The sequence below is a fragment of the Cavia porcellus genome, unplaced genomic scaffold, assembly GCF_034190915.1.
Source record: "Cavia porcellus strain 051 isolate PalLab524CR breed Dunkin Hartley unplaced genomic scaffold, mCavPor4.1 scaffold_23, whole genome shotgun sequence".
In the NCBI taxonomy this organism is placed as follows: Eukaryota; Metazoa; Chordata; class Mammalia; order Rodentia; family Caviidae; genus Cavia; species Cavia porcellus.
Window position 1 is genome coordinate 51,025,084 of NW_026947506.1, and position 21,690 is coordinate 51,046,773.

Consider the following 21,690-nt stretch of genomic DNA (forward strand, 5'->3'; position numbering starts at 1 on the left):
AATACTTACCCTTATTTTGTAAATGTACGATAGTCTAATGTTTTCAATTTTGTTCTTTTTTTCTTTGTGCTCATGTTTGTCACAACATTAAATTAATTTTACCATTACAAGTTGGAAATACTCTCAAGTGTATTTTATTCTAAAGTATAATACAAAAGAAAAACACAGTGCTACTATGTAATATACAAAAAGCTTCCTTGAGTTCCAACCTCTCATTGTTACCAAGAGCTGGTGTCTGTGGCCGCCCAACCCAGGACCCACGAGGTCTGACTCAGAACTAGGAAGCTGAAGTTAAACCCAGGAAGGAAAACTCCCTTTCCTTGTCCTCTGCTAAAACGGCTGTGGCTTGTGCTGGGGAAGCATGGAGCTGTTTTCCACGTCTGTGGTTTGGTTTTGTTTTATGTCGATGTCCGCTCCCGGCCGGCAGGAAGGACACACGACAAAGTCTGGTAGTGGACAACCTTTTCTTTTTATTTTCCTTCTCCGTACAGCCTGCCCTGGGTTCTCCCAGCTGAAGCCTCCTCTGGTCCGCTCCCCGCGGCTCCTTTTGGGCTTTTACTTCTGGGCTTTTACCTGGCTTCTTCTTCCGCCCAGGGGTGGCACCAGTATATATACGGGTACAGTGTCCAATCATGTTAAAGTAAGCAAGGCAAGCTGATTGGCTAACATCATCAGTTGCCAGGCAGACTATATTGTTGAGCGGGTTGTTTACGCGGTAAGCAGGAAACTAACATATTCGATGGGAGGGGTAATCTACCTCAGGCTTTGCTCTTTACCACAGGCCGCACGTCCGCCGCGCAAGGCGAGCTATCACAGACGCGGCTCCCAACATCTCCCCCTATTTTATTTTTTATGAATGTGCGCATCGTAGCCCTTCCTGGACTGGGTGCAGAGGCTTATGCCCTATGTGTAGGTCCACCGTAGGTCCTTGGCTTAGACCCTGGTTGGCCATGCCATGGTCTGCCAAGGCCCTGAGGCCCTCGTCCTTTTTCTAGGGCCAGGCACAAACTGGACGGAACCTGGATGCACACAAGCTTGCACTCATTTCCTCTCCGTAAAGAAATCCCCTCGGAGAGAAATTTAGACCTGGGCAGCATCTAACAGTCCAGCGGCTTACGTGCAGGATGGGGTAGGGCCTGGCTTAGGTCGAGTCATGCTGGGGAGGCACGCTCTTACCCGTCATTGACTCACCTACCCTGCTGTGTATTGTCACCTTATGGAGGAGAATGAGGGATGCCCGCCATATCTAGACTCGGTCGTGGGCCAATTGAGCAAGCCATGCATATGCCTGAGGATCTTCTTGTCCATTTCGGGCTACCGCTATTTCTATTCATCTTATTGGTTGGTCTGTGATGGATCTCCAGTAGGGCAGGTCTGATCTTCAGTCGAGGGCTTTGTTGCCCGTGTCAGTCTCTCCGGTATCCACAGTGGTTCTCGTCCCGGTTCCTGTGGGAAAACACAAACCGCGCCTCGGTTCCAGCTGACCACTGGATCCGGGCCCATCCATTGTCCTGTCAGGACATCTTTCCACTTCACCCACCCTTTATGGTTGGGGGAAGGGTTGCAGTGCTCCACAGCTGGGGAGCGATTATCATTATTTAAATTTAAAAAATTGTGTGTGAATAGTGCCATGGATAATCGTGCCTTTGGGGCCAGGCCTTGGCCTACTCCCCCTTTTTGTTTTTGTAAAATTTCTTTGAGGCTTCTATGAGCCCTCTCAATGATTCCTTGACCTTGGGGATTGTATGGGATACCATGTTTTAATTGAACCTCCATCATTTTGCAGAACTCATTGAAGGCTTTGCCTATATAGGCTGGTCCATTATCAGTTTTTAATATTTTTGGTTTGCCCCATGCGGCCCAAGCCGCCAGGCAATGATTGATCACATTAGACACTTTTTCACCTGTTTCTGCTGTTGCGAATATGACGTGAGAACAGGTGTCTGTGGAAACATGAACATATTTAAGAGTCCCAAACTCCTGTATATGTGTGATGTCCATCTGCCAAACATCACCAGGGATCAAACCTCGAGGGTTTACTCCCATCGGTATGGCAGGTTTGTATGTGGCACAGGAGTCACATAGTCGCACGATATTTCGTGTATCTGCTCTGGAAACATGGAAATGGTTTGTTAGTGTCCTGGCATTGACATGAAACTTATCATGGAAGGCACGGGCTCGCTCGATTGGTGTTAGTAAGGTAAAAATCCATAACGGGCGAGTGGCAGTATCAGCAGCCGCATTCCCCTGTGCCATGGGCCCTGGCAGGGATGTATGTGCTCTTATGTGGGTGGTGAAGACCTTATGGTGTCTGTTCTGAAGCAATGTCTGGATAGACAGGAACAGCCCAGTGTTAATGGCTTCTGAGAACCGTTCAAGAATCATTTTAACGATCTGCAGTTCTACCACCTGAGGCTGATCTGGTTTAAATTGTATGGTAACCGGGGGCTTGCCTAGGATCACATAGGCGCCTATCCCCGTCTTGGAGCCATCTGTGTATATTGTAGTTGCTAGGACTAATGGCTCAGAGGCAGTAACCTTTGGAAAAATTATAGGGTGCTGAGTGACAAATGACAAGATAGGGTCTTTAGGGTATTGATTGTTTATATCCCCATGGAAAACACATCTCAGAATGGCCCAGGTATCTATGCAGGCAGCCAGGGTCTTGATCTGGCTGGCGGTATAGGGTACTCGGATGGCTTGTGGTCCTGAGCCAAAATGTTGGACAGCTCTATCATGCGCTTCAAGGGCCAATGAAGCGACTGCCTCCGGGTAATGCTCTATGACTTTTGCAGGTGAGACCTTAGGGTGTATCCACAGTAGTGGTCCTTTCTGCCAAATCACCGCTGTAGGCTGTAGACTAGTCTGTAGCAAACAGACATCAAAGGGTCGCCCTGGTTCAATTCTGTGTAAGGTAGCCCCACCTAAGGCTTTTTCCACTCTCTGTAAGGCAGCTCTTGCCTCAGGAGTGAGCCTCCTGTGGGAGGCTATATCTGGGTCTCCCTTCAGAAGGTCGAACAGGGGTTTGAGATCTGAATTTGGTATATGTAAATATGGCCTAATCCAATTAATGTCTCCCAATAGCTTTTGCATGTCATTTAGGGTCCTAACGCCATCCATCCTAATGGTGACCTTCTGTATAAGTCTGGAGGCGACACTGAGGTCCACACCTGCTGACCCAGGGGTGGCCCTTGTTGAAGGCTGCCACCCTGAGCTGTCCTGTCTCTGGGGCGGGGGCCCGCCTGTGAAGGGGGCCCCCTCTGGCCATTTTTTGGCTCTCTAGCATCTTGTCCACAAATACGGTTGCCCTGAGCATCAAAGACCGACCTACACTCCTCAGCTTTGTGTGATCCCTTTTTGCATCGCCCACAAACATATGGTTCTTCATTCCTAGGGCGAGGCCTAGCATCTGCATTGTTTGGGCAATGACGTTTAATGTGTCCTGGCTCCCCGCAGGCAAAACACCCTTTAGCCTTACATTCCCCTTCTAACCCGCGAGGTCCCCTCTGCTGTACAGCCGCGGCCAGGAGAGCAGCCACTCCCGAGTTGGAGAGCGGCCCCCCTATCTCTCTGCATATCCTAATCCAGGCGTTGAGGTCCTTGTTCTTATGAGGAGCTATCGCTGCCTTGTACTCCTTTGTACATTGCTCAAAAATCAGCTGTCTTACCAGCGGTTGAGCCACTCCCGGATCAGGAAATATCTTATCGGCAGCATCTTGCATTCGGGCCACAAAGTCAACAAATGGCTCCGTGGTACCCTGAATTATTTTTGAAAGACACAAGGAGGCTGTTCCGGCACCACTTACCTGTTTCCAGGCGCGGAGCCCTATGGCATTGATTTGTTCATAGACAGCGCCGGGGAACTGGGTCTGGTCATCAGCGTGCCGACCTTCTCCCATAAGCATTTCCTTGTTCCACCCCCGGTTTCCCCGATTGGCGTTTCTCTCAGCCTGCTCTGCAGAGAACTCTGCGTACCAGGCTCGCCAATCCAGGTAACTGCCCGAGGGCAGACACGCTTTTGCCAGCTGAATCCAGTCCGCGGGGGTGAGGGGCCCAGAAGACAGATTCTCCAGCATGGCAATGGTGTAAGGCGCAGTCGGCCCAAAGGTTGTAACTGCATTTTTAAGTTCTCTAATCTGCTTTATCTCAAAAGGCTCCCATACATTGCGTCCCTGGCCCATAGCTACTTGTACAGGAAATATCCCGTAGGGGCCACTATCTATCCCAGGTGGATGTACCTCATGAGACAAGCGTCCCCCCTGCCAAAGCCGCCTGTAAAAATACCGACCCGCCGGCGGCGGAGCATAAGACAGCGGCCGTGATTGGGCGGAAAATGGGGGCCCGTGCATCACTTCCTGTTCTGGCGAAAGGGGAGAGAGCTCCCAGGCGGCCGCCTCGTGGCGAGGAATCGCCTCCGGAAACGGCCCTCAAGGTGGGGCGGAAGGCTTCGCCTCCCTCTCGCGCCGGGGAGCGCTCAGGAGCTCTCTACTCCTCCGCAGACCAGGTTGAGCAGAGCGCAATTCGCGGGGCAACGCTGGAAAAGAACCCTGCGACTCCTTATTGAGCGATTTAGGCTCCTGACAGCTGGTCTCTTTGGCCTCCTTGCCATTCAACTTTCCCTCGTCCTCGGAGTCAGACGACTCCGAGGCTAGAGCCCCGTCCTCCTCCTTAGCATCCTTGTTCCCCTTGACGGACCCCTCTCGGGAGCTCCCTGACTGGGCCTGCTCAGATACCCTGCGTACTTTTGTAAGCTCTTGAGAGCTTTCTCCACAACCACCCTCGCTCTTAGTGTTGCTACCTAACATGTTTCCCATCTTTTAATATGTTACTCACCGCGTGAGGCCCAAGGAATCCGCCACTTACGCGTGAGCCTGAGGGGAGTCTAAAAGCCCTGTAGGTGCGCGCCACCCAGAGCCCAGGCTTATCCCCAACTCACCTGTCTCGCAGCTCTGTACTGGAGCATTGTCCACTTCCACGTCTCGGGGGTGATCAGTCCCCGGGCGGGCCTCCAAATGTCGATGTCCGCTCCCGGCCGGCAGGAAGGACACACGACACAGTCTGGTAGTGGACAACCTTTTCTTTTTATTTTCCTTCTCCGTACAGCCTGCCCTGGGTTCTCCCAGCTGAAGCCTCCTCTGGTCTGCTCCCCGCGGCTCCTTTTGTGCTTTAGTCTGCCCCAAAGCCTCTACCGGTCCGCTCTCCGCGGCTCCTTTTGGGCTTTTACTTCTGGGCTTTTACCTGGCTTCTTCTTCCGCCCAGGGGTGGCACCAGTATATATACGGGTACAGTGTCCAATCATGTTAAAGTAAGCAAGGCAAGCTGATTGGCTAACATCATCAGTTGCCAGGCAGACTATATTGTTGAGCGGGTTGTTTACGCGGTAAGCAGGAAACTAACATATTCGATGGGAGGGGTAATCTACCTCAGGCTTTGCTCTTTACCACAGGCCGCACGTCCGCCGCGCAAGGCGAGCTATCACAGACGCGGCTCCCAACAGTTTTACGTTTGCATCTTTCTTTTCTAGCTTTTTCTTCTCTGAACCTCCTTCCTTCTTTGAGATATCCCAGCCCTTTAGTCATAGCCGGAGCAGCAGCCCCACGGAAGATGCTTCCCTCTTCCAGGCTTTGGGAAGTGTGAGTACCACCCCGCAGCTAAGCACTGTACCCCGAGAAGCAGAGGGAGACCTGGCCAGCAGTTCTATGTGTTCATCACTGTTAAGCCCAGCTTCAGAGGTGGACAACCGCAAAGTCTGCAGGAGAGAAACAGAAAGACGACCTTCACAAAGTCACACTTGATTTGCACAATGTCATAAGAAAAATCCTCTATTCTTGAAATCTCCATCCTTTCCAGTATCATTCCATGGGCCTGGTGCACCCACCTTATGAGAGAGAGCCTTGGTCCCTATGAGATCATCCTGCGGGCAAGCATGGAATCATCTCCCCAGCTTCCCCCAGATGAAGTGTTTTTGGAGACTCCCAGGAAAAGACAGACACCCACCCCAGCTGTGTTCTCAGACAAAAGCTCAGGATGAATAGAGCATCTGGGTTCCCAGGGAGCCCTAGTCCAATACCTGTGGGACAGGTGATTAACACCCAATGAAACCACATGCTCACCTGAAATTATTTCCCTGGCTCCCAAAAACACAGATGAAATGTATAGCATTAGAGACAGAAGTCATCCTACATAGGTTCTCTGTCCTGCAAGGTAGAGGCTATAAGTCAACCAAGGGCCCTCTTCATACTAAAATATCTCATACCTGGGGACAGTGGAAGGAGAGTGATACTGTCAGAGACACAGATGGAAATGTACTCCTTCTCTGATGCACAGAAGGCAGTGGAGTCTTGGTTCTGAGTAACCAGAGTAACCAGAGCGTAATTAGGTGCAGAGTGTAGAAGTTGCTGCTGGGTGCTGGAGCAGAGGGACAGGCTTCCTGTGACCTGCCACCCAGTTAATCACTGGGTAATCTCTAGCTTATTAAAATTAGAATAAAAGAGGGTTTTCTTGACACCAGGCAGGGATAAAAGCACTCTTTTCTCATCTGTCTGCAAAGCTGCATTGATGTGCCAGGACTGAACTACAAGCCGTCTGCCTAGCCAGCCACTAGGACAGCCCTAATAGGATCTGGGATTAGAAAAAAGCAGCCCAGGAGGCCTAAATAACATTCCACGAACTTCACTGGAAGCCTTGCATGGCTGCACACATCTTCACACACTCAAGGAGGGCCTAGCCCAGTTGTCTGCAAACTACCACAGTGAACAAAAGATGGGAGGTGCTTCCCAGTTCATTTTCTGAGGCTACCACTGTCTGGAGAGAGTGTAACTTCATGGCAGCCTAACTGCATTCGACAGTATGCACAAAGTCCACCCACAGAAAATCAGCAAAACATGATACATCACATGGAATATACATGGGTTACTCCATGAAAGGACCCCAGTTCATGTTCCTGGGGAGTCTGGGAACCATGGAGAGAGAAAGGAAGTGGTACCAAGGGATCTAGCATGGGGTTTCACCCTACTAGAAGCTGTGCTGGGTAAATGCAGACGTGACTTTTTAACGACCAGCCAAAGGAGAGGCTGGAGTGTCTAAACAGGTGACCACTCATCCTGGTCGGGTTAGGAAGCTCCCACAAATTAGAAGGACGTGGCCTGGTGGTGTCTGTAGGTGACGGGTGCCTGGCCTTGGGTGCAGTACTTGATGCTCACTGCTTCCTCTTCCTGTTTTCCTGCTGTGTCCTGGGCTTTATGATCTTTTATCCCGTTCTGCTACATCCTTCTGCCAGGATGTCTGTTCTTCAATTATGGGCTTAACCCATGAGCAAATGGAGTCTCCCTCCTCTCAGCTATGTATCAGTGACCAGAAAGCCAAAGGACCAGACGCCTGGTGCAGCTTCCAGGGCATCTCCAGGAAGAAAACAGCAGAAGCAGAAGCCAGAAGTGTGTATGAATGCACCGCAGCACTGAAGTGGAGACGGTGGGACAGTCCCGCCTGATAGCCCCAAGTGCCTGCAGACTGCTGCTGACTCAGCCTCACAAGATGGAACCTGGAGCTTTTTAGGACAATATTTTCCCACCTCAGTGAAAACAGATCACTTCGAGGAGCAGGCACCATGCAGTACTGCATTTTCAAGGGTAAGCTCATGAAGAGTAAAATTAGATCAGAAATTTTTATACAAGTATCTTGAGACCTCACTAAGAATTGCAGCTGCTTCTGTGGAACCAGATGTTGAAGCATGAATCTTACAAATTGAGGTCAAACATCCTAATAGTGTTGTTATGTTTATATTATCCTCTTTTATTATAATAAAAATATTTTAAAGGGTTTTTTACTTATATACTTGAACCCCATTGTATGCTTCATAGATAGCTGAAACCAATTCATCTTCACTCAGTATATCCCAGGAAAGACAGAAAGTTGGACACCCACGTGAGATGCCATTCACAGAAGAAAAATCACACCTGTATCCCAGAGGAGGAAAGACAGGCATCACTGTATTTTGAAAGCTGTAGTACTCTTGAAAAGGAGATTGAAGAGGATTTCAGAAAATGGAAAGATGTCCCTTGCTTTTGGTTAGGGAGAATCAACATTGTGAAAATGGCCTTATTCTCAAAACTGTTATACAGATTTAATGCAATCTCAATCAAAAAATCTTTAACTTATCTTACAGATCTAGAAAAAAAAATCCCATTTGGAAATAGAAGAGACCTAGAGTAGCAAAAAAATCCTCGGCAACTAAAGCAAGGCAGAAGGCCTCTCAATCCCTGACTTGAAATTATACTACAAAGCTACAGTGATAAAATCAGCAAAGTATTGGAAAAGCAAAACAAAACAATAAAAACAGACCTAAGAATCAATGAAACAGGTTAGAAAATGCAAACACAACTACAAAGACACTCAGTCATCTGATATTTGACAAAGGGGCTAAACAGGTTCACTGGAAGAAAGCCTCTTTAATAAATGTTGCTGGAAAAATTGGCTTTCCACGTGCCAAAGATTGAAACTAGCGCCATGTCTATCACCATACAGTAAACTCAAAATGGATCAAAGATCTAAATATTAAAATAGAAACACTAAATCTGCTGGAAAACAAGGTAGTAGAAATCTTGACGACATAAGGGTAGGCAAAAGGTTCATGAACAAAATACAAACTACTTGGGAAGTATTTCAAAAAATCAACAACTGGGATCTCATCTTATTAAAAAGTTTTTGCACTTTAAAAGAAATTACCAACAGAGTGAAAAGAAAACCTACAGAATGGAAAGAATTTTAGCCAGCTATCCCTCAGACAAAACATTTATGTCTAGAATATATAAAGAACTGAAAAATGTCAGACCCCCGAAATTCAAAGACTCAGTACAAAAATAGGTGTCTGAGAGGAAAATGCACTTCTCAGATGAAGAAATACAAAAATACAAATAGCAAATAAATACAGGAAGACACACTCAATGTCACTGGGCATTCAAGTATTGCTCATTTCTAAAAGTTACTTCCTAGAATCTGGCACAAAATACATGAAAATAAATATTCTGTTGTTATTCTATAACAAGATAATTTCATGCAATAGTCCATACTTCCATTTTGGGATTGTCAATATAAAATTCATCTTTGGTTATGGTGGATAAACTCAAAAGTGAGAAAACACAACATAAATGCTTTAAAAGATTGTTTAGCACAATAGTGAAGAAGAAAGTTTGAGAACTGACAGGACCCAACTTAAAAACTTACTATAGAGCTGTGGTCACAAGGCAGTGTGGTATTTTCAAGGTAAATAGAACAGTGGAGTAGAAGTAAGAATACAAAATAGACCCACACAATTACACTCAACTGACCTTTGATGAAGAAACAGAGGCAATTCCTGGAGAAAGGGTTGTCCTTGTATAAAAGATTCTGCAACAACAGGACATCATCTTGGGAGAAAAATGAGTATAGACATTAACATCCTCCACAAAAATCAGCTCAATCAACTCAGTCGGATAGGACAGGAAAGCAGAAAACTACAAAAAGAACTAGGAAAAAATAGAAGAGAAAATCCAGGAGGCAGACCATTAGATATAATACCAAAGTATATTCCATGAAAGGAAAAACTGAGTGATTCAGGCTTCACTGACCTCAAAAACTCCTCTTTACTGAGAAGACACTTTTTAAAAACATACAGACAAGCCCTGAGAGAAATATGCTCACAGTATATATTTGATAAAGAAGTTGTGCATAAAATATACAACAGAAAAAAATAGTAATTTTTTTAAAGTTTAAAAACAAGCTAGAGATCTGATCAGTCACTCCACCAAAAATGCACCAATGGCCGTGGCAGCTAAGCAGACTACCATTCAGGGAATTCCAGATTAAACCACCACATACCTGTGAGGACCAGGGAATCCAAAGCAGTGACAATCCCCAGTGCTGGGGAGGGTGCAGAGTGGAGAAACACTCACTGCTGATGTGAAGGCAGCAGTCTGACAACTGCTTCCAAAACTAAACATACTCTTAGTACCCAATCCAACAATAGCACTCCTTAGAATTCACCCAGCTGGATTGAAAACTCCATCCACACAAAACTTTGCACAAAGATATGCATAATTGTGAGGACCCAGAACAACCAAATTATCCCTCATTCCATGACTAGATAAATACACTATGGTGCATTCCAACAATAGAATATTATATAACACTAAGCAGAAATATGCTAGCAAACCACAGAAAGCCAAGTGCATATTGTTAAATGAAATAGATCAGTCTAAAAAGACCACACACTGTCTAATTCCAGCTCCATGACTTTGGAGACAATGAAAAGATTGGTGTTTACTAAGGTCGGGGAGAGAGGGGTAAGTAAGGGATGAGACAAGAGATCTTAATGTAGAGAAACTATTGTGTGCCTCCTTAGTGGTAGACACAGGTTGCTATATCTTTGTCAAATTCATAGCATGTGTGGCACCAAGGAGGAGCCCCAGTGTGAAGCATGAGCTTGGGGTGCTTCTAAAGGCCAAAACGGGTTGTTTGCTCACTGCAAGTGTGCCACCTTGTGGGGAGTGATGCAGCTAGTGGCAGTATTGTGCATGTGCAGCTGCAGTGGTGTTAGAAACTCTGCTCAACTTTGCTGTGAATCTAAAACTTCTTTAAAAAGTAAAAGTTAGCCAGGCATGATAGTAAGCCAGTGTCTGTAATCCCAGCCTTCTAGGAGGCTGCCCGGCAGGAGCACATATTAAAGCCCAAGTCGGGTAAAATTAGCGCCTTAGTGAGATCCTGTCTCAAAATAAAAGTAAAGAGCAGAGAGCGACTCCAAAATGTAAAGAGGAGCTCAGGGCATTCGGCCCCAGGTTTGCACACACACATGAGTGCTCAGCACCCTGACCACTAGGTCACAGCTTGTAGGTGACAACATCCAGGCCGGCCAGCCCCTGCTGTGTTCCCCTGTGTCAAGGGGGCAGAGACATCATCACCTGGACCAGAGGTCTAGGTCCAGCTTGGAGCCATAGCACCTGCCTAGCATGTGGAGGCCCTGAGTTCCATCTCCAATACTGGAGACAGGGCCAGGGAGAGACAAAGAGAAAGAGGGAGGAAGGAAGAAAGTGAAGATGGAAGGAATGGAGGGGAAAAAAAGGAAGGGAAGAGTGATGGAAGGAAAGAAAGAGGGAAAGAAGGAAAGGAAGGGAAGAGTGATGGAAGGAAGGAGAGAGGAAGGGAAGAAGGAAAGGAGGGCAGAAGGAAAACCAGCCAGTGCTGGCGCCCGAGCCACCTGGGAGTCGCAGCTTTCCAGCTATGTGATCAGCTCTCCTGTCAGTGAACTAACCAGCTGGCATGAGGATACCAGATCCTGCTTCTGTCCGTCAATCCAGACATCCACGAAGAAGCTTCTCTTGCTCAGTCTTGACTGGAAACGGGAATCCTCAAGCCTGAGGGTGGCCTCAGAAGCAGAGCCCAGCCCACAGGGCCTGACAGCAGCAGGAGGTCCTGACAGATTTCTTAGCTAAGGTGCTGAAAACAGGGAAACGCCTGCATAAGTGCATTGGAAGGAAGGGACCACAAAATAGTAGGACTTGATAAGGTGTTCATGTGTGTCTCAGAAACTGACTGGAACATGTGCCACCAGTATTTTTTTGAATAGGAGTAACAATACTTAGCCTTAAAATGCTTCCAACCACCTCCTACGGTCCACCCCAAAGACAAAACCATGCCAAATGTGGAAAGTAGTTCACAGCACAGTTCAGTAGATACATAATGAAGGCATTGTCTTGATGTATAAAAGAACTGTGTTTATAACATTGTTGTGGAAATCAGACGGAACATAGGAAGAAAGGGCATGGAGGAGGTTTAAGAGGAAGTTTATTCCACCAGTGGGCTTGACTGAAGTCTCTCCCAAAGAGTCAGCCCCACCCTGTGGTCTTTGGGGGCTTTTATGGGGAGAGCAGTGGGGATATACAAGGGTAGATTTGTGTCCGTGTGATTGGAGGGTTGGGTGACATCTTGGGTTGCTAAGAGTGTTTAAGCATTGTAAGTCACATTGCAAGGCCATCAGCTATACAAAGCATGGGTTTTACAGAGGAAGAAATGTCCTGCTGCATTTTAAGTTACGTTACAAAGCCATCAGTTATAGAAAGGCAATAAACACAGGGGTTTCACAAAGGGGCATTTCAAGTTACACTTTAAGGCCATCTGTTAGACAAGCTTGCACAAAGGAAGGAATGTCCTGTTATCAAGCTTCTCCGGACACAGAGGTGTCTGCCTGGTCTTGCTGGGCTTCCTTGGCAGGCTGACTTGAAGGCTTTATTTAAAATTTTTGATGGGTTCTGCCTGTGTGAAGCTCTGCCAGGCTCAGCATGGCACCTGCCCAAATTGGACAGCATATCCCTCCAACATTAACTTCTGTGTTGTTCTTCCAAGCTGAAACGGAACTTCTCACTTTCCACGTGTACCAGCATCCCCCAATCAGCTCTCAACACGTCACTCTGCCCGCTTCTTCAAACCCTACCCCCTGTCAAACCCAATAAAACCCCGCAGCTTCTTTGTCTGCCTTGGAGGGAGCTTGTGCTCTTCTCCAGCCCTCCCATGACCACAATAAAGGCCGTTTTTCCTTTTTTTTCTTTTTCTGCTTTTGCTTCTCTACCACATCAAGGAAACACCTAACAATTTTAACTTCTCTTTCAACGTTAAAGAAATTTGGAATGCAAACTGTAATTGGAATGTAAAATATTGCGTGAAAAACACACTGACAGCTAATGATAAGTATTCACAGTGTATCAGGCACGTGTCTAAGACATTTTAGATTAACTTTCTTCAATCTCTTAAACACATGGAGTAAACACTACATTTTCCTATTTCTGAACGGAGAAACTTTAGATTCTAAATCTTTAAGCAAATTGTTGATTACTCAGTCACAGAGAGCTGTGTGGCAGAATCAGAATGTGGAATGTGTCACTCTGTCTTAAGATCTGTCACTTAAAATGGCTGTCATGGTTAGTTTTTCCCATTTCTGAGATAAAATACCCAACACCCGAAGTTAAGGAAAGAAAGGTTTATTTAGCTCACAGGTTGTGGAAGTTTCAGTCTGTACTCAACTGGCTCCAACACAGGACAGCGTGGCAGAGGGGCCCCAGAGCAAAAGCAGCAAGAGCAAGAAGTGGGAGAGAGCAAGCCTCTTTTCCTCCCTTATGTTGTAAACAGGCTGCCACCCCAGCCAGGGTGAGTGCAGCACTCACACCACCTCCCGACCCTCCTTTTGCACAGGCTGCAAATGTTTACAGAGGGAGGACCCTGGCCCCCTGCTGAGACTTTTCATTACACTTCTAAACTTCTCAAGTTGACACAGTGTATCAGCCATTATAAGGACTGTGCTATATTAACAACACCCACATACATACATGTGTGCAGATATGCAAGCTTAAAGATTCCTCACTTACAAAAAATATACTAGATTAACAACACACACGTACTCAGGTGTGTGTGGATACACAGACGTAAATGAAGATCCCTTGCTTACAATGACCATACTAGATTATTGGCACACATGCACAGATGTGTGTGGAGATGCATGTATAAATGCTGGAAATCTATACATTCAATATTAGCGATCATGTTATTAAGCCTGGGACTCAAGAATGTGGAAAATCCTTCTTTATAACTTAGTAATGTTTACTCATAAAACTTCTGCTGTTTCTAAGATATAAATGCTAAGTCTTTTATCTGAAGTCCCACCATGCATCCACACAGACAGAGGATGAGGGGGTGGAGTCAGTGTGAGAATCTGGCCCTTAACTGAGCAACCATGCAGGAGCGGCTTCTCCCTCCGTGGGAGCCCTGTGCCGGCTCTGGGAGGCACTGTGGCCACGTCGTCCCACGGCCGGTAGTTCTCCTTCCATTCCTTTTATTCAGCACTTCTTTATTCCTTTAGTGTCGTATTTTTAACTGTCTAAAATACATCTGTTATACAGTCTTTGAATATCAACGGAAAGAAAGTAGAGACAGCAATGATGTTCAGCTCCATGGAGCACACAGAGAAGCCGGCTGGCGAGGAAGTGGAGGAAGTGGCCGAGGCAGTGTTTGTGGACCGTGTGGGTCGAGGGTTCCAGGCAGCTCCCCGTCAGGTGGGCCTGGCAGCGGCACCGGCTCAGGCAGTGCAGCCGCAACCCTGGACCCGGGCCAGGGATCCAGGTCTGATGCCCTCCTCCATGAACAGAGATGACAGTAGCACAGAGCTGTACAGTTGCTGTGAAGATTAATGAAAGTCACATCCTAGGCATAGGCAAGGACTTCCTGAACAGAGCCTAACGGTGCAAGAAATAATAACAAGAATCAGCAAATGGGATCACAGTAAATAAAAAACTTCTATACTGCAAAGGAAACAACCAACAGACTGAAGAGACAACCTGCAAAAGGCAAAGAAAGTCTGCCACCTATTTCTGAGACTAGAGGACTAGATAGAGTCCTGTATAGAGAGAAACTGTATAGAGAGAACCAAAACAATTAGACCTCTCAAAATAAAAGGCCCAATCAAAAGTAGGTACCTGGGGCAAATAGGCACTTCTCAGCAGAAGGAATACAAATAGCCACTGAGTACGTGAAGGAAGTGCTCAACACTGCTGTTCATTACAGAAATGAAATTAAAACAACAGTGAAATGCCATCTCATTCCAGAAAAAAATGGCTATTTTCAAGAACTCAAAACCTCACAAGTGCTGGTGAGGTCATAGGGGAATAGAACCCTTATACCTCATTGGTGAGCATATAATCTAGTACAACCACTGTAGAAATCCACATGGAGAATCTCAAAAGGCTAAAACTGGAAATTCCCTGTGACCCAGCCTCACTCTCTTGGGTCAGTTCCCAGAAGAAGTAAACAGATTCTCCTACAGTGATACAGCATGCCATGTTTGTTTCAGGGCAGCTCAGGAAAGCTACATCGTGGACGTGGACTGCACACCCATCCATGGGCGACTGAACAAGGAAATTGAGGCACAGATGCACAGTGGTGCCCCATTCAGCTGCAGGAAAGGTAATTCTGGTTCATCGGTAGGAATGTAGAAGGAACATGACAACGTGATGCGAAGTGAAAGGAATCAGTCACCAAACGCTACGCAGCATGTGGCTTCTCTAACACGTGAGACTCAGATATCAGCAGTGGACAGCACAGGCAGGGAGGCAGACCTGTGGGGGTCTGAGGAGGGAGGAGGCAGGGCTAGAGGAGGAGTAAGAGGCCGGGGTGCTATGTGGGATGCATCAGCCCCACGCTGAGCGGAATCCCACGCATTACTGCCAATGTGTACAAGTGAAAATCTAAGGAGCACAACGTCACTGAAACGAAATGTGAGGCTTGTATGGAGTTCTTCAAAGGAGAGGAGCTTGTCGTTTAGTGGGTGCTCAGGTGAAGACCACTGCTGAGGACATACAACGCAGGCCGTGAGAGAGGGCAGAGCCCAGCCATGGCGATGATGGGAAGGGGCTGGGGAGGGAGGGGAAGGGAGGCTGCCTCAGGTGGAAATGAGAGCTGGAGACCACAGCCTTTCCCCTTCAGCCTCTGGGACTGTCAGAACAACAGACTCTCAGATCAGGTGTGGCGAGGCACCCGCCAGCCATCCCAGCACTCGGTCACAAGTTCAAGCCCAGCTTGAGTGACAAAGCAAGATCTGTCTCCAAAGAAGAAGTAAAAGAGGGGCAGGGATGCAACCAAGCCTGAAGGCCCTGGGTTCAAAGCCTACCATAAAAAAAGAAAAGAAAAAGGAAGGGAAGGGGAGGGGAGGGGAGGGGAGGGGAGGGGAGGAGAGGGGAGGGGAGGGGAGGGGAGGGAAGGGGGGAAGGGAAGGAGCGGGAGGGGAAGGGAAGGGGTGGGAGGGAAGGGGGGAAGGGAAGGAGCGGGAGGGGAAGGGAAGGGGTGGGAGGGGAAGGGAAGGGAGGGGAGGGGAGGGAAAGGGAGCACAGGCAGTGCACGAAACAGGAAAGGAAAGGAGAGGAGAGGAAAGGAAAGGAAAGGGGATAGAAGGGGAGGGGAAGGCAGGGGGTGGGAGGGGAGGGGAGGGGAGGGGAGGAGAGAAGAGGGAAGGGAAGGGAAGACAGAGCACAGGCAGTGCAGGCAGAGCGCCTGCTGCTCCTCGTGCCTTGTCCTGACTCCAGGCACAGCCTGCACCATGCCCCAGTCCTCCTCTGTCTCCCTCCTCCCTGGGCTGAGCTCAGGAGCGCCATCTGCCTTCATGAAAGGTTCTGCACCATATTTGGCCTGTGGAAGCCTGTGACCCACCTCTGATTTTCCCCTAGGCCAAGCTCATCTCTAGAAGAAAAAGAAATCTGAAGATAAGTTATGACCTAAAATCTTGATTCTGTTTTATTTCTTTGGCAAATTGCTCTGAGCAGACCCTGACAAAAATAACTCCTGCTCTTTCCAGACGGATGGCTCGCCATGGTAAGGGCACAGCAAGCCTCCCTAAATTGTGCTGTCAAATGGAAATTAGCGATTGACCCGTGGATCTCTTCTTAATAAGAGCATCTCTGTTGTATTGATTTATAGGGAGCATTATTTCCTTTTGCAATATGAGAAGTGATAATTTTTCCTTGGAGGCACCTTATGCTTTTAAGAGTTCCTGTAACGAATGGAATTTTAACAAGGCAGAAGCGATTGTATGTGATTGGAGACTGTTTGTTCTGCACGGGAGATTTGTTTAATTGAACGCACTCCCAAAGATGCCAGTGTGGCTAATACACATGAACACCAACACCCACCTTCCGAGAATCGGAGCAGAGAAACAACACCAGGCAGCGGAAGCAGGGTGATTTCGATCCTGCCCAGAGAGAGTACAGCTGATTTTATTTTGGGGTCTCTTCAAAGACCCCCACATCTTAAGGCTTTACAGAGTAGAACCTCGCTCTTGTCTGATGAGCTTTCAAAGATGGAGGAGCTCTACATGGCCCTTGGTGGGCATCAGGGTCCTAGAGCTGTCAAGCTGGGGGTGCTGCTCTCCCACCGTGAGCCCCCCTTTTCACCCTCTCCTGATTGTCTTTCAAAATGGATGCAGGTCTGTTTTTGCTCAGGCAGGTGCCCTATTAACCTCAGACTTTCAAAGGAGACCTTCAGCTCTACCCGAGTCACTCTCTGCTCCAACCTGCAGATGGGAGCCTCTGGAAAGCACCCCCAGTCCCCTGAAGGGTACTCAGGGCACCCAGTCAACCATGCTGCCTGCTGGCCTGGCCTCACCCAATGCTGTGCTGAGCTTACCCACAACAGGGAAGGTACTGTGTGCCCTGGAAGATAACTCTTCATCTTTAAGTCAGAGGCCATGAGGTCCCTGGTCAGGTCCCTGCCCCAGAGAATTTTTACGCCCATTCCACCTCCTGTTAGCAGGGCAGCACAGACACTCATGAGCAACAGTAAGAGAAAACAGAGAGGCAAGGGGCTGGAATGGGGCTTATGCAAATGGCGCTGTCAAGGGTGATTCCAAGTGCACACTGTGATTGCTCCTGAAAGTCCTCCTCGGTGCTCACAAAAAATTAGTTGTGCAAATTCGGAAAATTTAGTCTACCTTTAGCTTGTGGACATGGAATTACATAATTGAAAGGTTTCCCTTTTTGCTTATCTGCTAGAAAGTTTTTGGTGACCCAGATCACTGAACTTTGCCTCATTTCTGGTACAATTTTATGACTATCTTTGGTTTACTATCCTCTTTGTCACTTTCACCATTAATATTGCTTATCTTGGATTTCAGCTCCTTTTGTAGGCTTCCACAAATCTTTTATGGAAATAGACAAAGCATATGTAAGCAAAGGCCAGGGCTAGGCGACTGTCCCAGAGGAGACAGCACCACCCACTGAAGAGTGGCCACAGGTTAGAGGTCCACGCTTTCCCAACAGTCCACATAGAAACCACTGTCTACATCTCCCGATGCCATTTATAGTCTTACTAAGCAAAACAACAAAACGAAATTGTATAAAGGAAAAATACAAGGATAATCCGCTGACCAAAAATTCCTTAGTTGTAAAATAAAAGAATATAAAAATAATGGAGAATTCCTAAAATAAATGGATAAAGGGGAGACACTATTAGAGGAAACAAAAATGACATGTTTTTCACCATCTCAATTTATGTAAATAATGATAACCTCTGTTTAAATGACTACTCATGAGTAATTCCCTAGAGATACTCACTTCTGTTTTTTTCCAAGTGATTCTACAATAGCAATAGTAATATCAGGAGTAATAACCAGTATCACAATATTGACTGCATCTTATAAATCTGTAAGACCAAATTATGAAGTCAGAAACTCGGACTGGTTAAGTCTTTCGTTTTCTCTTCTAAAACTGTTTAACTGATTTAACATCTAAGTGTGTATGGTGAAGGGGAACGAGGGATCACATTCCTGCCCACACAGCACATCTGACAGGCTCAAGGCACACACTGCTTTAATGCCTTTACATTAACCATGTGGATCTACAGTTAAGAAGTAATATATCACACAGTTTGTCAGGAAAATAGATCACATGGTAATTGTTTTTCCACAATTTTCTTTTTAAAAATCAGGATTACTTTTCAGCGCATGTAAGAATTTATTTCCAGAAATAACTCAGCTCAAATGCTTCTCTAAAGCTCTCGTTGAAGATTGATCCTTGGGCTGACTTCTGGCAGTGCCCTGCACTGAGTTTTTGACTTGAAGTGTGGGAGATGGCATGGAGTTGGGGTGAGGTTGCCTCTAGACACGAAGAGACGCACACAAGTACAGACATGAAATGATGGGATACAGAGAAGGGTGGTTCGTTTACTGTGGCACCAGAGCTGTGGGGGTGGAATCTCAGAGGACAGACAGGGCCAAATATACCGACAGCAACACTTTTGTAAGCTATGGCGAGTGTTATAAACTTTATGGGCAGTAGAGTAATGAAAGCCATTTCCTCAATTAATTGGCATTATCGAAATGTTTTTAGAATACTAAGGGATGGATGGGAGGAGGAGTGTTTAGAAAGGAAAACACCCAGCTTGGAAAGGTGGGGAGGGGATAGATAGAGGGAGAGTAACATGCACCTCACACAGCTGGGGATCCCCAACAGCAGGGCCAGTATCATCCTCAGAAAACTCTCCTGTATTTTACTAACAACCAAAAGAGAGAAGCCCAGAGGCTTTGCATAGCAATTAGGAAAGGGAGCCATTAATTATCCTGAATTTATTAATCCATATTACACATATATTGTTGAAATATTACAGCATAAATGTATATAATTGCTACACTTGTTAATTTTTATGAAGATTTAAGAATATGGAAATGTGAACTGTCTTGATTTGATCATTACACACTGTATACACACAAGCTGAATGATCATATTGTGGCCCATAAATATGTACAACTAAATTAATAATTAACAAAAACTATTGTTTAAAAAAGTAAAAGGACAAATCTGAAGTACCAGGCTTTAGGAATTTTTCAGGAGCAGGAAGAGCTGTGATGAACACTGCTGGGAGTCAGTGGGAATGGATTACAGGGCCACTCCAGATGTGTGGTCAGTAGCCAGTGAATAGTTATATTAATAGTAATAATCCCTACCTGCTGTGAGGTGAGCAGCTGTTATAGTCAGAGTTTGCAAAGGAATGGAAATGATGTAAGACATACATTTATAGTTTTATCTTACAAAAAGTCAAATACAGAAGAGTGCAAGAGATCTGTCCCTGCGCTAGATACCTAAGAATCCAGCAGCTGCATGAGTCCAGCTGGAGGCCTAGAGCTCACAGCAATGTCTCATCCAAGTCCATCAAGGATCTGCCCTGGGAAAGCCCAAGGGCCAGTGGTGGAAGCTGGACCATCTGCACCGGTGGGGTGAAGGATCTGTGCCAGCGGGCGAGGGATCTGCACTGGAGCCAGGATACAATGCTCAAGACAGAGGCAAGCATCAGAGTTCCCTCAAAGAGAACAGCAGTCTGGCCACAGGGAGGACCCACACTCCTCCTCAGAAGCGAACAGCTGGGTTCCTGTCAGGAAAACCAGCCAAGCCAAGCTTGTTCTGGGGAATTATCAGTGTGCAGTGCTCCCCTCTGGTCCTCCTTTTATGCTGCTGACAATAGTCCTCAGGTGGGTCTTTTACCTTAGCACCAGGCTGACCCAGTTCCACTGGCCACCAGTTAACCTGCCTCGATGGCCCTCCATGATGCTGCTGCCTTGCAATGGGCCCGGAACCACAGAGTCACCAAACCAGGCAGACACCACTGCAACCTGCACTATGGCCAGGTCAACTGCTTCAAATTCTTCCTTAAAATCTGCCTGGCTGCTCACAGCCTTTTTGAAATAAGATTCGGCATCTAAAAGTTTCTTTCTTCATTTTCCAGTATGAGAGACTCAGCTTCTGAGCTGGATCTGTGTTTGGCTTCCCCCTCCTGCAGTGGTAGGGGCTTCCCCACACCCTACTGTGGACCTGGCTCTGCAGGCTCTGAGAGCCGTTGCAGGGACCCCACTTACCACGCAAGTCCTCACACTCCCCTGTCCAGCCTTCTGTGCTGGTTTGGGAGCTGTTTCTCCTTGCAAACTCAGACCTAGAGATCAGAATGGAGTCACCATTCCTCACTTGGGGGAGCTGTCACCTCCTTTCTGCTCTTCCTACTTTCTGGCCACATCTGTGTAAAGAGCCCCTTGATTAAACTGTTATCAAATTGCTCATCGAGTGTAACATCTGTTTCCTGCTGGGATGTTGACCGATGGAGAAACTGGGACTGGAAATAGCCCTCGGAAACAGCCCCCCACACACACACATATGGCTCTGGGAGCAGGTCCGTTCCTTACACAGAAGAGATACAAGGCTCGATCCTTCAGCTCAATGCTGAAAATCATCAGTTGGAACCAAGCAGAGTGAAAGGGCGTGGAGGGCAGTGTTTGGAGAGTAGGTTCACAGTCACACTGGGTCCCCACAGTAATCCTGTGGTCTTTGCATGGTGGACCAAGCTGGACGACAGATGCGTGGACCCACCTTATCATTATGGGGACTTGGTGCAGCAGCAAACCCACTTGCTGCTCTCCACAAATCGGAGCATTTCTCCAAGGCCTGGAAAACATGACCACAGGTCAGCAGTCGGTTTCTGAGACTATTTCCAGTGGGGGCAGAGCTATGTGGCATAGTAGGAAGAGGCAAGTGCAGGCCCCTAGCTTGTCACCGAGGGAGGAACCAAAGCCAATCCCATCTCTGAAGGGAGTCTGGGAGACAAATGCCCTCAGGAGCATGTGAAAGATGCCTGGTCACCTATCACAGGCTCACTCACTCACCTGCGTGTCCAATACAAAGCAGGACAGTCATGATATCCGCTCACCAGGGGCACTCTGGCTGCCCACAGCTGAGCAGCCTGTGATATAGTGTCATTCACAGAGTGGCTAATCTGCCGCCCATAGGAAGCCATCACCTTGGATCCTTTCCATCATGGAAGAATGAGCATCTTGTCCTCAGAGGAACAAAAATGTTCTCTTGGTCTTTTCTTCGTTCTCTTCTGCCTATGCTGTGATTCTTCAGTTTGGAGAGCTTCTTGTCCACCATCATGTAACCCTGCTGTTAAAGGAAGTCAGCTCACTGTGAACGACGTGCTGCCAGGCAATTCATTGTTCCTGCCTCCTGCTCCTCATCCGAGAAGCCAAAGCTCAGGTGTTGGGCTGGTTAAGAGAGTATTCGACCAAGCCAGGCACTACGCCATAGGACCCAGCATACTCCTCCAGTAATACATGCCATCACCTAACTTTCAGTCAGGTCAAAG

General features: G+C 47.1%; 1 protein-coding gene and 1 long non-coding RNA gene across 5 annotated transcripts in view; both read left to right on the top strand.

The window, feature by feature from the left end:
• Positions 1-21,690, top strand: part of Vstm2a (V-set and transmembrane domain containing 2A) — a 148,130-nt gene that overhangs the window by 29,591 nt on the left and 96,849 nt on the right. The window lies entirely within an intron of this gene.
• On the top strand, positions 7,748-20,608 carry LOC134472535 (uncharacterized). Its single transcript, XR_010042403.1, has 2 exons — positions 7,748-14,982; positions 16,239-20,608. It is a non-coding gene; the product is annotated as an uncharacterized LOC134472535 (long non-coding RNA).